Consider the following 15,357-nt stretch of genomic DNA (forward strand, 5'->3'; position numbering starts at 1 on the left):
CACTCATTGTTTTACAGACCTCTATCATATCTCCCCTCAGCCGCCTTTTCTCCAAGCTAAAGAGCCCTAGCCGCTTCAGTCTTTCCTCATAGAGAAGTCGTCCCATCCCCTTTATCATTTTCGTCACCCTTCTCTGTACGTTTTCTAATTCCACGATATGTTTTTTGAGATACGGTGACCAGAATTGGGGCATAAGAGGTATTAGGCCGGTTGTGAAGTGTCAAAGACCAACGGGGTTCGAAGTAGTGATGAAATGATAGAACGCACTTGAATATCAAACTGGAGGCTATTTGAGCATCAAATAAGAGACATATGCAACATTCTAACATCAGAACATATAGAGCATCAGATACAGTGTAAAGTAAATTTACTATTAACAAATCACAGTGCAACTGTGATTACTAGTAACAACGCAAACTAACAAGTCAAACTTGAAAATACAGACATATACCAGCCAATATTCATCTCTATTTGATCAGGCAGTAATGCCTCATGGCAGCCTAGTGGTCAGTGCAGTGGACTTTAAACAACGGAACCCAAGTACAAATCCCACCTTAATGACTTTAAATATTATTGTGAGCCCTCCAGGAACAGATAAACACCTAAAGGTACATTACAATAGCCATCACGCTTGTAGGTGTCTTAAAAATTCAAGCACAGTAGGAATTCCTGTGTTCCAGGAGGGCTCACATATTTGTACAGAAATAAGAGTGGGACGTAGACCTGGGTCCCATTGTCCAAAGCCCACTGCACTGACCACCAGGCTGCTCCTTACACTTGCTTGCCGCTCTGTTAGAAATGTCCATAATAGCTAAAGCTGTCATACAGCCTGGTATCCACCGTCACTTTCAGTTCTTAGGGGAGGGTGGGAGGGGGTCAGTAAACACTGGGAGATGAAGGTGGGGGGGGGGGGGTCAAGCCTTCAACCCTCCAGTGGTCAGCTGCTGAATTCAGGGCACCTTTTTGTACCTTGGACGTGACTGAAACAGTCTAGATTTTAAAAATTCCCTTTTTTTTTGTGCCTTGGACGTTTCTTCCTGTTCCATTAAAGAGATCCTAATTTTGGACCCTTCCCTGCCCCGCCCAAAACACACCTCCAACACACACCCCTTTGCTATTGGACAAACTGTAGTACAAAACATCCGAATTTTGCCTTTCAATTTGGACGTTTTCAGATGGACACTTTTTGTGGCCATCCTGAGACATCTGCTTCGAAAAATGAGTGCTACAGGCACCTGACATTTCTTATCCGGAGGGGGGGGGGAGACGTGCAGCGAGCCTTGGGAAGGTGTATCTGGCTCCGTGCCAGCCACTTGTGCTTTGTTTTAGGGCTTCTGAGAACTGCCTCTACGTTTGTGCCGCCCTAGGCAGGTGCCTAGACTGCCAAGCGCTAGGACCGACCCTGACTAGAGGCTCGTTTCAATCTCAGCTGGAACCCAGAAGCACCCAAACAGCAGGAGAAATTTTTGCATCGATTTTTGCAATTATAGGATACCAACCATCCAACATATGAACATGTGTTTTCCCAGCTAGATGATGACTCCTGCTTTTAGTAGGCTGAGGGCTACCTCTGGACCCAGGGGCGTAGCCACGGGTGGGCCAGGGCCCACCCACTTTGGACTCAGGCCCATCCAAAATTGAGACGCTCTCGCTGTGGCTGGTGGGGATCCCCAAACCTTGCCAGCTGAACATTTTCTCTTCTTGGGCAGCCAGCAGCGCTTTTCTTGAGCTGACGCTGAGACCAGCCCTTCTGCACATCCTCAGTTTTCACACACGTAAAAGCGCTGAGCATGCAAGGCCTATCGGCAGCAGCATCAGATTGAGGCAAGTGCTGCCGGCTGCTGTTTGGAACAGTGCTGGCTGCTCGAGGAGGAAATCTTCAGCTGGCAGGGTTTGGGTCAGTGGCGTACCAAGGGGGGGCAGTGGGGGCGGTCCGCCCCGGGTGCACGCCACTGGGGGGTGCCGTGGCGCGCACCTGCTCCGAGTTCCCTAAACTTCGTCGCTCGTTCGCTGCAGCTCCCTCTGCCCCAGAACAGGTTGTTCCGGGGCAGAGGGAGCTGCAGCGAAGCGAAGTTTAGCGAACTCGGAGCAGGCGCGCGCCGCGGCACCCCCCCCAGCGGCGTGCACCCGGGGAGTGTCATTTCGCTGGAGGGGGGGAAGGTGTCATTTAGCGGGGGGGGGGGGGGGGCGCATCGGCGCTCCGCCCCGGGTGCCATCCAGGCCAGGAACGCCACTGGTTTGGGTATCCCCGCCAGCTCAAATATTTAATATTTGGGGTTTGTGGGCAAGGAGGAGTGGGGAGAGGAGCAAACCAGGGGGGGCCAGGGGGGGCAAATTCCACGCCCATCCACCTTAGGCTCAGGCCCACCCAAAATTGCCCATCTGGCTACGCCCTGGACCTAGATCAACTCTGAGGGAAAGGGACTTACTTTTTTTTTTTTTTTTGTACTCCTTCATCCAGGGCCGGTCCTAGGGTCTCTGGCGCCCCCCTGCAGACTATGTTGGTGCCCCCCCAGCATCTCCTTTCTCTCTTCTCCCACCCTGCCCCCATCCCTCTCCCATTTATGGCCACCTGCCCGCCCTCTTCTCCCCCTAACATCCCCCTTTTTCTTCTTGCCACCCTGCGTGGTTTAAGTCTTTTTAAATTTACCTCCGTCCCATCATTTCAAAGCCCTGCCTGTCTCTAGGCTTCCCTCCCTTCGTGAGTTTGTTCCCTCAGAGTCCCGCCCTTGAGGAAATGACATCAGAAGCAGTGTTGCCAGGTGGGCGGTTTTACCGCCCAATTGGGCGGTTTTCCGCGACCCGCCACGGGAAATTTTTGCCCGCGGCGGGTTGCGGTATTTTCGGCCGTGGGGGGGCGGGGTTAGTGACGTTTTGGGCGGGGCCGATGACGGGGGAGGCGGGGCCGATGATGGCGGGGGCGGGGGTTGATGACGCGGGGGTGGGGGTGTCAGGGGTGGGGTTTGACTTTGGGCGGGTTTTGGGCTGGATTTGGGCTCGATTGGGTGAGAAAAAATTTTTCCACCTGGCAACCCTGATCAGAAGGCGGGACTCTGCGGAACGAACTCACGAAGGGAGGGAAGGCTAGAGGCGGGCAGGGCTTTCAAATGACGCGGCTGCTGGAACGGAGGTAAATTAAAGATTTAAACCCCCAAGGGCGGCGCAGTATGGCACCAACAGCAGCGCCCTTGAAGGCAAGAGCCCCCCCTGCGGTGCTTACCCCGCTTACTGGGTTTGACCGGCCCTGCCTGCATCCATTGACTTAATAATGCTGCCTTTGTATGGGAACTTCAGTCACAAAACCAAAAAAAAAAAAGTGCCGTACAAGGCTACGTTTTGCAAACACGTGATCTTTCTCATTTTCATAAGCATACAAAGTAAAGCTGAAAGAAGGTAATCTTTTCCCCTCCTTTCCACAAGTGACAAAGAAAAGAAAAGGAGTGTAAAGGGTCCAGCCCTGGAACAGGACTGCGTCATTTCTAAGCCCCTCCCACTTGACTAGTTTTCATTTCAACAGCTGCAGCAGGAAAGCAGAAAGGAATTTTTCACCACCACCTCTCTCTTGTGCCCTCGGATCCCAGCACCATCTCACTGTCAGGTAGGATAACAGCTGCTGATTGAAACTATTTTGGGCCCTGCGTTCACCACTCCCCTCAGGTCATCCCAGTGGTTGCTTATTTGAGCAGGGGGAAAAAGTTTGACCTAAGTTCATCTGTGGACAGAAGCTCTAGGGAAAACAGAGAGAAGGGTCCAAAGAGGAATTTATTTTATGTAGAGACCTCAGGGCAGGAAACACGGTTTCTAGTGACAAGGAGGTAATCCACCTTTTCCCAAGAATGGGTCACTCCCTCTCTCTCTCTGTCTGTATTTCCGTCTTTTTTTGGCTGGAGGAGTAATTGGAGCAGCGATTTCACAGCTGTTGTTCAAGTTTTGCTTCCAGTGCAGAATGCCACATCCTCCTTTGACCTCCTTCAGGTGCTGGAACTAACTCACTTTCTTTCACCTAATATTGTTGTGGCTCTTGTGCCCAGATTGCTATTAGGAGCTTGTAATTCATCAGTACCTGTGTCTATGTCAGAAGGTAAAAACATCTTTCTTTTTACGTCTACATAATTTAAAAAGTGCATTGTCTAAGAATGCACATGAATGAAGGAAAGGATTTATTCACACTTTTTTTCAACAGTAGTTTAAGGCGAGTTACGCTTCCTGCAGGAGTGTCCTGAGCTGGGATCCTGCCCTGGCAACATGTTCCCACCCACTGCCCAACCCTCTGGAGAGCCCTGGTTCCCAGTCCCTGCAAAGTTATACCTGCAGGGTTTTATTTTTTATTTTATTTTTATTTATTGCATTTGTAGCCCACATTTTCCCACCTCTTTGCAGGCTCAATGTGGCTTACAATGTGTTATTGTTAGTAGATAGTAGAATAGAAGATAACTGTTAGTGTTACTACTACTTAACATTTCTAGAGCGCTACTAGGGTTACGCAGCGCTGTACAATTTAACAAAGAAGGACGGTCCCTGCTCAGATGAGCTTACAATCTAAAGGACAAAATGTGTAGTCTAGATTTCTGAGTATAGGTGTGGTGGTTAGGTGCCGAAGGCGACATTGAAGAGGTGGGCTTTGAGCAGAGATTTGAAGAGGGGCAGGGAGGGGGCTTGGCGTATGGGCTCAGGGAGTTTGTTCCACGCATGAGGTGAGGCGAGGCAGAAAGGGCGGAGCCTGGAGTTGGCGGTGGTGGAGAAGGGTACTGAGAGGAGGGATTTGTCTTGAGAGCGGAGGTTACGGGTAGGAACGTAAGGGGAGATGAGGGTAGAGCGGTAAGGAGGGAGATAGTAGAAGATAACGGTTAGTGTTAAATGGAAAGTAGTATAAAATCGAAGATTAAGCAAATGAGAATAAGTAGAAAGCATATTGTTAAGTGACTTGCTCGAGATCGAAAGGAGTGAAGTGGGATTCTCAGCCCACTTGCTTTAACGACTAGGCTAGTCTTGTGCTCCTGGAGAACACGCGCATGGTCAGAAAACAAAACAACATCATATAATTTATCTGAAAAAATAAGAAGCTGACCGAAAGGTATGTGTAAGCGATGAGACCTCCGGAAAGAGTTTTATTTTATTTTTATTGATTTCTGTTCCACTTAATCCGTAGTTCTTAGCGGATCACATAAGTGCATACATAATATTAACACGAAGCAAACTTACAATAAAATTATACGTACAGACAAATAAGATCAGTCCATCCAAATTCATTCCTTGCCCCAGCTTGCATAAACAACGTTTTGACCTCTCTTATAAATTCCTTAAAATTACTACTACTACTACTTATCATTTCTATAGCGCTACTAGACAAACGCAGCGCTGTACACTGGACATGAAGAGACAGTCCCTGCTCGACAGAGCTTACAATCTAATTAGGACAGACAAACAGGACAAGTAAGGGATAAGGACAAAGAGTAGAAAGATTCCGTGCCGCATCCCAAAGAGCAGCAAGATTCTGGAATCCCACTGTAGCAACATTCTGTGCGGAATCCCAAAGAGCAGCAAAATTCTGGAATCCCAAAGACTACTACTACTACTTATCATATCTATAGTGCTACTAGACGTACGCAGCGCTGTACACTTGAACATGAAGAGACAGTCCCTGCTCAACAGAGCTTACAATCTAATCACAACAGACAAACAGCACGCATAAGGGATAAGGACAAAGAGTTGCAAGATTCCAGAATCCCAAAGAGTAGCAAGATTCCAGAATCCCAAACACTACTACTACTTATCATTTCTATAGCGCTACTAGACGTATGCAGCGCTGTACACTTGAACATGAAGAGACAGTCCCTGCTCGACAGAGCTTACAATCTAATTAGGACAGACAAACAGGACATATAAGAGATAAGGACAAAGAGTAGCAAGATTCCGTGCAGAATCCTAAAGAGTAGCAAGATTCCGGAATCCCAAGACTACTACTACTACTTAACATTTCTGTAGTGCTACTAGATGTACGCAGCGCTGTACACTTGAACACGAAGAGACAGTCCCTGCTCGACAGAGCTTACAATCTAATTAGGACAGACAAACAGGACAAACAAGAGCTAAGGGAATGTTAAAGTGAGGATGATAAAATAAGGGTTCTGAACAAGTCTTAATGCTCCTGATTCTGCAATATAAAAGAGATTATTTCTATATTCCTCAGGCCTAACAACATGATTAGACGGAGTATCAAGCTATTGTTGAGTTCCTGATCGTAACAAACCACTTGGCTGATAAATATGGAGCTTAGCTGCCAAGATCTTTGAAACCTGTTTTCCCAATACCTTGAAAACTAAACAGAGAATTTTAAACTGTATCCTAAACTCAACAGGTAACCAATATAAGCTTTTTAATACAGGTGTAATATGTTCAAAATGACTGGTCCCTGACAAAACCCTCACCACTGAATTTTGGGCCATTTGTAATGCTTTTATCTGAGTCATAAGTACATAAATATTGCCATACTGGGAAAGACCAAAGGTCCATCAAGCCCAGCATCCTGTTTCCAACAGTGGCCAATCCAGGTCACAAATACCTGGCAAGATCCCCAAAAAATGCAAAACATTCTATACTGCTTATCCCAGAAATAGTGGATTTTCCCCAAGTCCATTTAATAACTGTCTATGGACTTTTCCTTTAGGAAGCCGTCCAAACCTTTTTAAAACTCTGCTAAGCTAACCACCTTTACCACATTCTCTGGCAACGAATTCCAGAGTTTAATTCTTTCAGAAATCTTAACAATAAAGCATTTGCATAATCAAAACAAGAAGTTACTAAACTGTACACAACAGTTTTGAAATTATGCGGCTTTACTAAAGGCTTCAATCTTCTATGAAAAGTAAATAAATCCTAATAAATAAATTTAAAATAAACATCTCTGATTATCTTAACACACATTTACCTTCATAGTTAAACTTTCATCAAGCATCACACCTAAATCTTTCAAATCTTGGACAATAGGAATTCAAGCTGAAACACTGTTGGAATGTCATCTGATTCATAAGTTGTCAGTAGCAAAATCTGTGTCTTTTTTGAGGGGGTACTTGGGGGTACTGAGTACCGACACCTTTTCCATTGTCTGCTAAAATCGACCCATGGTCCCCAAGCTTTAATGAAAGAGCTCAGGCTATACACACCCATTCTGTGACCGGTTGCAGGGGTCCTGGCTATTGTGTGTGGGGGTGGGGGTGGGGGGTCCCTCAGTGAACACCCCACCCCTGAAGGGTGGCCTGGAATTTGAGTACCGGCACCTTTTTTGGTAGAAAAAATAACACTGGTCTTACTAAAATGTAATTTCAGACTGTTCGCAGACATCGAACAGATAATTTTGACTGCAGGATCAATTTCAGTTTCGCAAATGTTTATTGTATTCCACCTTCCAAAGGTATCAAAAATTGTATGTCATCTCTGTACAGTCGGAATTGTACATCAAAACAATTCAGTAATCGACAAAGGGGAATCAGAAAGACATTAAAAAGAACCGCGGATAAGCATGATCCTTGCGGGACACCTCTGAATAATGGTTTTAAAATCTGATGGATGATCCCCTTGCACTACACACACACATCTATTCTCCAAAAAGGATTTAAACCAGTTAAGCACCGTACCGTTGATTCCAATCGATTGCAGTCTGTTTAACAAAATAATCTGACTCAGCTGAAACTTCTAAAATCAGCAATAAAAAAAATGCAGTACGTATGATATCAACCAAACGGTATCAAGACCAGAACAGAAACCAAACTGATTAGGATCTAAAATCTCGTTCAGATCCGAACGATGCACCAATTGATCATAGACCAATCTCTCTATCACCTTTGCCATAAAAGGTAATGAAGCGATTGGCCTATAACTCTCGACAGATCTCAAATCAGCTTTAGAATTCTTCAGTAATAGGGAGAGTGTGCCAGAGGTCCAGAGCTGTCAAGTTCGACTTCCACACAGGGCCGGTCTTAAGCAGGGACGACAGGGGCTGTCGCACAGGGCCTCGCGCTCCTAAGGGTCCCGCGTCTCTGGCACATCTGCCCTCCTGTCTCGGAACACCTCCTACTCTGTACCTTAATGTGCATCCACATTTCAGTAGAAAGCATCAGGCAGGGGCAGTGATTTTCATATCCTGTCAGCTGTCGAGCCCAGAGCCTCTTCGCTGCTGCATCCCGCCTCCTTTTGATGTCACTTCCTGCTTCCTTAAGTGCGGGATGTAGCAACAAGGAGGCTCTGGGCTCTGCAGCTGACGGGATATGAAAATTGCTGCCGCTGTCTGCTGCTCTCTACTGAAATGTGGTGGATGCACATCTAGGCATGGGTTGAGGTGGGGTTCCGAGAGCTTTAAACTCCTTATGGTGGCTGTTGGGGGGGGGGGGGGGTCGGTGGAGGGCCCACTGAACTGGTCTGCAAATGGATTTCATGCATATTCATGGTGGAAATCTTGAAAACGCGACTGGGTTGTGGCCCTTGAGGATCGTGGTTGCCCATCCCTGCCCTAGACCAATCTTCAGCCATTCCCCCCCACTCCCAGGGGCAGCTGAAAGCCATACCCCTCCTCCCAAAGTCCCTTCTCTAACCTGCGGATAGCTAGCATTCCCCCTTCCCAGCTCCCCCCCTGGCATTTCAGTGGCATGGCCAGACAGCTAATTTTGTGTGGGCCTGAGCACAAAGTGGGTGGGCATGAAATTTTTTCTCTGCTTCCTTGGCACCTCCCCAAGTCAAAATATAAATACCTTAGCTGGTGAGGAACCACAAGCCCCGACAGCTAAAGACCTCCTCCTCCAGCAGCCAGAACTCCTGCCAAGCTTAGTATTCGTCCCTGAATCTCTGCCACCACATGGCACCCTGCACAGCCCCCCCCCCCCCCCACGCACACACACCTCAAGCACTCCTCCAAACCCTGGTCCAAAATGAGATCTTACCTAGAGGTTAGGCAGGACTCAGAGCAGGTACATGTCTCTGCCTCTGCATACAAGCATTATTGTTATAAATCACAGAATTCTCTGTCCAGGATATGCCCCTCTTTAAAAATCTCTACATGCTGCTGTCTATATGTACCACCTTTTCTTAGAAATGTAGTATTTGGATTTAGTATCTGGATCTAGATTCACAGGCAGGGTTGATCCAGTCCTGGGTTTACCTGGGTGCATGCTGGGACTTGTAGTTTTGCTTTCTTTAGGGAATGCAATGGGGAAATGAGAACTACAAGACTGGATCGACTCTGCCCTGCGAATCTGGATCCAGTTGGCAGTCTTAATTTAAAGCTGACGCCTTTTTCAGTAGAAGGGGTACATGGGGTATTTCCCTGTCCCCTGGACGGCTCGCAATCTAAGTTTATATCTGGAGGGTTATGTGATTTGGTCAAGATGTGATTATAAATCCATTTTTATATGTGGAACTAGTGCCTAAGGATTCTAAAATTTTACTCCTAAAGGTCTGAATCCTGCAGTACTCTCACTTGTCACAGGGCTCCTTCCTCCTCTCTCTGGTTTCACTTTCAGGTCTGCGGGAGGGTGACAAGGCAGGACAACAAGGAGGTTTGATGACAGGAGACCGCACGATGTCACAAGGCTGAAGCCGGTCGCCACGCACTCCACCAAAGAGGTTTTAATTCTCCAATGTAGCTGCCGCCATCTTGGTACACCTAAAACAATGACATTGATAGGGCAGCGAGCTCCACCTACTGGTTTCAGCCCACATAATGGGCCACATAGGCTTATGCTGTCTCCTGTTATCAAACCTCCCACAAACAGTCAGCTTTTCTCTGCCCCACCTCCTGTCCCTGATTAGAAGCTATAGGGAAAGGGAGTGGTGCCAACACATTCTCTGCCGCTCCCTCTGCCACTCAGCACAAAAGCCCTCTTGGTCTCGCCCCCTGACTGTGCTGGACTAGGAGAGAGTTCAAGAACTGATAGACGCTGAGGAAGAAATGGGGAAGAGAGAGGCAAAGGGTAAAGGCTCAAAAGTAGGGCCAGTGTAATCATGCGGCAGGGACGGACTGACCATTCGGGCAACTGGGCGGTGTCCGAGGGTCCAGAGGCTCTAGGAGGCCCAGAGGCTGTGCCCAGATGCCCAGCGTGCTGCTGGTGATCTACTGGCCTCAGCAGGGGGAACATGTTCTGTCCTGCCTGGCCTGCCGCTATTCCCCCCCCCCCCCCCCCCCCTCCAAACACACACACACACTGCCTGGCACCACTGTCGAGACCCACAAGACTACTGCAGGAAGTCTCCGCCGCCATTTTGAAAACACGGAGGTGCCCTCAGTCCGCCCCTGCCATGTGGCAAGACTAGGTGGTAGCTGCAGTCACAGCAAGACAGTAGATTCTAATAGACGCAACTAGACTCTGAAGGCACATGTACCGGATCCCTATTCCATCTGTTTGCAGAATTCATTTTGCAGAAACACAGTCATGTGTCTGTTCCATCGTGGGTTCAGAATGGAATAGGCTGCCCTTTGCCTTTACACTGGAAAATGATATGCTAATTTTTAAGAAGAGTCTGAAGACGTATTTATTTTAACAGGCATTCGGGACTAGTTCTATGACTTTTGTTGTAGAGCAATACATTAGTTTAAGTGTGGATAAAAGACAGATTCATTTTCAAAGCACATAGACTTTCAAAGTAACACAGGTTACTATGTAATTCTGTGTTCTTTGAAAATGAGCACCACAGTGTGTTTTTATGTTTCAATGCATGTTGTATTTGTTGAGTCTTCTGGGATTATAAGTACATAAGTAATGCCACACTGGGAAAAGACCAAGGGTCCATCGAGCCCAGCATCCTGTCCACGACAGCGGCCAATCCAGGCCAAGGGCACCTGGCAAGCTTCCCAAACGTACAAACATTCTATACATGTTATTCCTGGAATTGTGGATTTTTTCCCAAGTCCATTTAGTAGCGGTTTATGGACTTGTCCTTTAGGAAACCATCTAACCCCTTTTAAAACTCTGCTAAGCTAACCGCCTTCACCACGTTCTCTGGCAACAAATTCCAGAGTTTAATTATGCATTGGGTGAAGAAACGTTTTCTCCTATTTGTTTTAAATTTACTACACTGTAGTTTCATCGCATGCCCCCTAGTCCTAGTATTTTTGGAAAGCGTGAACAGACTCTTCACATCCACCTGTTCCATTCCACTCATCTATATAAATAATTCTCACCTCCAACGTTCTGAACCTCACTGTGGCAGGGAAACACTGAAGCCCTGTAGTCTTCTAGGCTGTCAGCACCACTCACTCTCACTCATAGACCCGCCCTCAGTCACGCCCCATCCACACATAATTCACAACCCCAACATTCTAAATGTAAATTTGTAGTTGCAAGATCCCATGAGTGTATGCCCCGCCCTCACATCACAACATGATGACGTGGAGGGCGAGGCTATGACACTCAGCCAATCGTCAGTTCCACCGCCCACCGACGCTACCCCCGACGCACTGCGAGAAACAGCGGCCTACGCAGGGCCTCCACCCCCCCCCCCCCGACGCACATTGACAAACACCGAGCTACGCAGGGGGAGGAGTGCCGTACGAACACCAGATCCGCCGGGACCCAGAAGCTGCCGCCCGCCAAAAATAAAACCTACCCACCTGCACCCTTGCCATGCTGCCGTCCTGCGCCCTCCCAACGCTGCCGCAGGTAAACCTTGCTAGTGCCCGTTTCATCCCTCACAGAGACGGGCCTTTTTTACTAGTTATTTTATATACCTCTATCATGTCTCCCCTCAGCCATCTCTTCTCCAAGATTATTGTGCTTTAAATTATGGATATTATCTACTTAGTCTAGGCAGACTATAAATACACAAAGAAATAAAATTTAAAAATTATCAGTATATACCAGTAGGGAATGCGGCAGTTTTCAAATAACAATCTTCCCATGTAGGAACCTAGGAGATTGAAAGGAGAGAAGGGTAAAACAAGGCTGTAGGTAGAGAATGACACGGGGACAAAATTTGTCCCTGTCTCTGTGGGTTCTGTTTCTATCCTGTCCCCGCCCCATCCCCATTGGCTCTGTTCTCATTTGCAGAAGCCTCAAACACTTATGATTTTCTATTTAAATGTTTTTATTAAAGTTTAAAAAGGAACAATGTGCTGTGCAACTGTTGTGTATAAATTACAAACAGAGAACAATAATAACAATGAGCAGCTATAATAACCCTCCTTCCCACCACCAACCTCTACCCTTCCAACCCAAACAATAGCTGACTTCTACTAACCCAAGAAATCCAGTCCACCCAGTTAAAATGTCCAGGGGTACAAATTACAACCCGTTCTGTATGCCCTAGAGGGGAGAAATATTCCCTATGAAGCACTGTTATGATTTTTAATCTGTGGATGAATAGGATTCAGTCTAGCTCTTCTGTCTTCCACAGTCCTTCCCGGAATAGAAGATGTCTTCTTAGAAGATGTGCTGGTAGCAGGATGTACAGGATCCCCTATGCAAATTTTGCTAGCTGTGGCCAGCATGTTTGCTTGTTTTTCCAAAAACTCAAAATATTGTTGTCTGCATCAATCAAACATAAATAACAGTCCAGTTCATTAACAGGCTTCAAAGTAGAAAGTGACACGGTGACAAAGTTTGTCCCTGTCCTCACAGGCCCTGTCCCCGTCCCTGTGGGTTCTGTCCCTGCCCCGTCCCCACGGGCTCTGTCCCCATCCCCATCCCTGTGGTTACTGCGGATCCAGAGCCCCATGTCATTCTCTAGCTGTAGGTTTGCATGGAGTACCTAATACTCTTGCACCAGCTCTAGACAAAAGGGTGTAGGGAAATGTGGGAGAGGAGGCCCCCCCCCCCCCCGAGGGAGTACAGAGCATGAGGAGGAGGAGAGGAGAGACAGTAAGGTAAAAGTAGTGAGTGGAGAGGGACACGGAGGTTATACAATATGGGGGGGGGGGAGGGAGAGGCAGAAAAGAGGGTGGGGAACTGGGGAGAGAAGCAAAAGGATACATAGAGGAAGAAGAAACACAGAGGGGGGAATGGTAGGAAGATTGGGAAAGAAAGCACAAGGGAAGGGATGGGAAGAAAGGGAGAGACAGGAATTGCAAATCTGCAGTTAGTGATCTGAGACCAGTAAGCCAGACTTCAGTACCAGGCAGAATAGTGGAAACTATTATAAAGAAACTAGCAAAACATGCCCGTTTCTGGAGCTAATGAAACGGGCGCTAGCAAGGTTTTCCTCCCGAACCCCCCACCTCAACGCACGCATCCACCTTCATCTCCATCGTGAAGCCACTGACGCCATTGCTCCGCCCTCGCTCTGTGATGCCATTGCACCGCCCTCGACGTCATCACGTTTGACGCGAGGGCGGGGCCAGGTGGCTTCACCACCATGAACTCCACGAACCTTTCAACCCGAAGGAACTGACGTCAGTGGCTTGGCTTCACTGACGTCAGTGTCCTCAGAACGTTGAGGGTGAGTTTTATTATATAGGATAAATCACTGAACACATAGACAAACATGGTTTAATGGGACAGAGTCAACATGGGTTCTGCAATCACTTCCTGCAATGATGTATGAGCAATGCATTGTGTAAGGTAGTTTCAGATGTGTTGCAGCCGCCCTTGCCTGTTGTCACAAAGTTTGCCGTTGGTGGCCTGTTTTCCTGCAAAGGCCTCCTCCCTTTCTCAGCCGAGCTTGATTCCTTGTCTGCATGCTGTCATTTCATGATTATTCCTACTATCTTTGTTCCAATGGGTCAGCAGGGTATGACTTTTCTCTCCAATCAAGGACTGCCCTCTGTGACCAGCTCTGCTACCTGGTCTCAGGTTCTGTCCCTGTTGGTCCCTTTATCTCACCCTCCCTCTGCTTGTGGGTGTTTTTTTTTTTCTTGACCTCTCTGTCTCCACGAGGGTAGACGTTCTCCATCTCATCTCTGATGCACGTGTTCCTGTTCCCCTGCAGTGAACTCTGCTCGTTCATTCTTTCTCTCAAGATATTGCATGAATCAGCATTCCATCTCTGAACCCACCTTCTTTCACCTGTTAGCTCTCCTACTTCTGCCATCCAGTTTCCTTCTCTTCAAATTTCCGTCTCCACCCTTCGATACACCTTTCGGCTGTGATGGCATTTTTGGTCATTGTTTCCTCCTGGTTTTTTATAGATGTTTCTAGCTCTTCTACCTCCAGGGCTGTGAACTGATTCTTTAGCTGAATAGAAGGTGGAGTTGGAGGATTGATCTTGTGGGACTTGCCTGCTTATAATCGAAATAGAAAAACGCCTATATTGTGACCCAAATCGGGAGATAGACGTTTATCTCACAAAAACGAATAAACCGGTATAATCGAAAGCCGAATTTGGACGATTTCAACTGCACTCCGTCGCGGATGCGGACAAAGTTGATGGGGGCGTGTCGAAGGCGTGGTGAAGGTGGAACTGGGGCGTGGTTATCGGGCGATCAGAGATGGGCGCCTTTCGCCGATAATGGAAAAAAAATATGCGTTTTTAGCGAGAATTTAGGGCACTCTTCCTGGATCCTGTTTTTCCACGAATAAGGCCCCAAAAAGTGCTCTAAATGACCAGATGACCACTGGAGGGAATCGGGGATGACCTCCCCTGACTCCCCCAGTGGTCACAAACCCCCTCCCACCACAAAAAATGATGTTTCACAACTTTTTATTTTCACCCTCAAATGTCATACCCACCTCCCTGGCAGCAGTATGCAGGTCCCTGGAGCAGTTGTTAGGGGGTGCAGTGGACTTCAGGCAGGTGGACCCAGGCCCATCCCCCCCCCTACCTGTTACAATTGTGCTGCTTAATGCTTAGTCGTCCAACCCCCCACAAAACCCACTGTACCCACATGTAGGTGCCCCCCTTCACCCCTTAGGGCTATAGTAATGGTGTAGACTTGTGGGCAGTGGGTTTTGAGGGGGATTTGGGGGGCTCAACACACAAGGGAAGGGTGCTATGCACCTGGGAGCTCTTTTACCTTTTGTTTTGTTTTTGTAAAAGTGCCCCCTAGGGTGCCCGGTTGGTGTCCTGGCATGTTAGGGGGACCAGTGCACTACGACTCCTGGCCCCTCCCACGAACAAATGCCTTGGATTTATTCGTTTTTGAGCTGGGCGCTTTCATTTTCCATTATCGCTGAAAAGCAAAAACGCCCAGCTCACAACTTGGCGAATAAAACATGGACGTCTATTTTTTTTCGAAAATACGGTTGGGTCCGCCCCTTCACCGACCCGTTCTCGGAGAGAAACGCCCATGGAGATAGACGTTTTCGTTCGATTATGCCCCTCTTGGTGACCTTCTCCCAGCTGTGCTCTGTCTGTCCAAGATCTTCTCTCCCTTTGCTGGAAGTCCTCCATGTTTTGACCTGCGACTCTGGGTCAAATTTCTGGTCATCCCAGATG

The 15,357-nt window shown here is 47.7% G+C and overlaps 1 protein-coding gene across 2 annotated transcripts in view; it reads left to right on the top strand.

The window, feature by feature from the left end:
- The first annotated feature begins 3,518 nt into the window (after positions 1–3,518).
- The window catches only part of LOC115457721 (phospholipid scramblase 2-like), a 41,114-nt gene continuing 29,275 nt past the window's right edge, over positions 3,519–15,357 (top strand). Inside the window, exon 1 of one of the 2 annotated variants that reach the window (XM_030187285.1) lies at positions 3,519–3,598. The gene's annotated coding sequence lies outside the window, so the exon portion shown is untranslated. Of the gene's footprint in view, positions 3,599–4,002; positions 4,082–15,357 lie in introns of those variants that run through there. The other variant, XM_030187286.1, reaches the window with a different exon arrangement.

The sequence above is a fragment of the Microcaecilia unicolor genome, chromosome 14, assembly GCF_901765095.1.
Source record: "Microcaecilia unicolor chromosome 14, aMicUni1.1, whole genome shotgun sequence".
NCBI lineage: Eukaryota > Metazoa > Chordata > Amphibia > Gymnophiona > Siphonopidae > Microcaecilia > Microcaecilia unicolor.